Raw genomic sequence first — 1629 nt, 5'->3', positions numbered from 1 at the left:
AGGACCAATGGAGCTGAGGGGTTTGCAGCCCCTTAGGACGGACAACAATATGAACTAACTAGTACCCTAAGAGCTCCCAGGGACTAAACCACCAACCAAGGAGTACAGATGACGGGACTGATTGTTCTGGCAGCATGGGTATAGTAAAGGATTGCAAAGTCGATCATCAATGGGAGGAGAGGCCCTTGGCCCTGTGAAGGTTCTGTGCCCCAGTGTAGGGGAATGCCAGGACCAATAGTGGGAGAGGGTGTGGTGGCAGGCATGCAGAAGGGGGAGGCAACAGGGGTTTGTTCTTGTTTTTGTTTGTTTGTTTTTTGGAGGGAAAACTGGGAAAGGAGAAATCATATGACATGTACATGAAGAAAATATCTAATAAAAAAAAGGAAAAAAAATGTTTTGAAAAGAGTGACTCTGGACTTTTAAACTCTAGAAGCATTAACAGATATATTTCTGTGTTTTTAAACCTTCCATTGTGTGTTTCTTTTAAAAACATTAGTCCCAAGAAGCTACTGCTCTCAGTCTAGTACTTATTGTCAAAGTAGGGTCAAGTAGATTTTAGAGTGTATGGCAATCTTAAAGCTCAATGGATACTGGTAAGTATTAAGAGTTTGATTTCTGGAAGCAAGATGCCACAGAGATTATAGTCTAGTTTACAATATTTATTAATTTCTATCCAGAAAAATGGTATGAGGATAACTGAGGAAGTTAATAATATTTCTTAAATGAATGGGTATTCAGATGGTGTGTGTGTATCTGTGTATGTGTGTGTGTGTGTGTGTGTGTGTGTGTGTGTGTGTGTATGTGTGTGTAAGAGGGAAGTCAGACTAAAATCATCACCATTGTACTTACTACTGACTTCAAAAAAGTTTTCCTCTTGCAAATTTATTAGTTGAAATCTTACCTTCAATGGGATGTTATTTTGAAGAGAGATATTTGAAAGTAACTGGGTCATGAGACTAGAGCCTTCATGAATAGGATTAGTGCCATTATTAAATTAGAAAGAAATGCATGTTCTCTCTTAGCTCTCTCAGCTGTTTACAAACTAAGATCTCCATACTCACCAGAGCTGGCTAGGCTGGCACCCTAATCGTGGATGTTCCACCTGCCAGAGCTGTGACAAATAAATGTTTCTTGAGCTCCATCGTCAATTGTATTCTGTTCAAGCAGCCTGAACTGACTAAGATATTAACAGCTTCAAAATGTGTGAATAATGCTGTGTGTGGAATTAGTTACATGCTTTGCTTTTCAGCCAGGTTTCAAATTCATTTGTGGCAATCTGGGTCATATCTTCCCCCTAGCAAGATTTTAACTATAAGCTATTATACATTCTGGCACAGACGCTGCCTGGATCTTAGAAGTAATAAACAAATGTCATTATTTTCATCTGTGATGGATTTACTAGCATGCTGATATCAACTTTCAATTCCTCACCATTCTTTTAGAAAGGTCAGTTATAGGAATATTTATAATAGCATTAGAGATAAGTAGTTGGGGAGTTTATATCATAATGTTAAGGACAGTTGGTGCCTGGTGACACCCAGCTGTAATTCCAGCACTTAGGAGGCTGGAACATGGAGATAGTGATGAGGCCAAGTCTCTGTCTTTTTCTCTCCATCTCTCTCTCTCCAT

This window comes from Mastomys coucha, chromosome X (genome assembly GCF_008632895.1).
Source record: "Mastomys coucha isolate ucsf_1 chromosome X, UCSF_Mcou_1, whole genome shotgun sequence".
In the NCBI taxonomy this organism is placed as follows: Eukaryota; Metazoa; Chordata; class Mammalia; order Rodentia; family Muridae; genus Mastomys; species Mastomys coucha.
Note: the sequence above shows the minus strand (reverse complement) of the source record.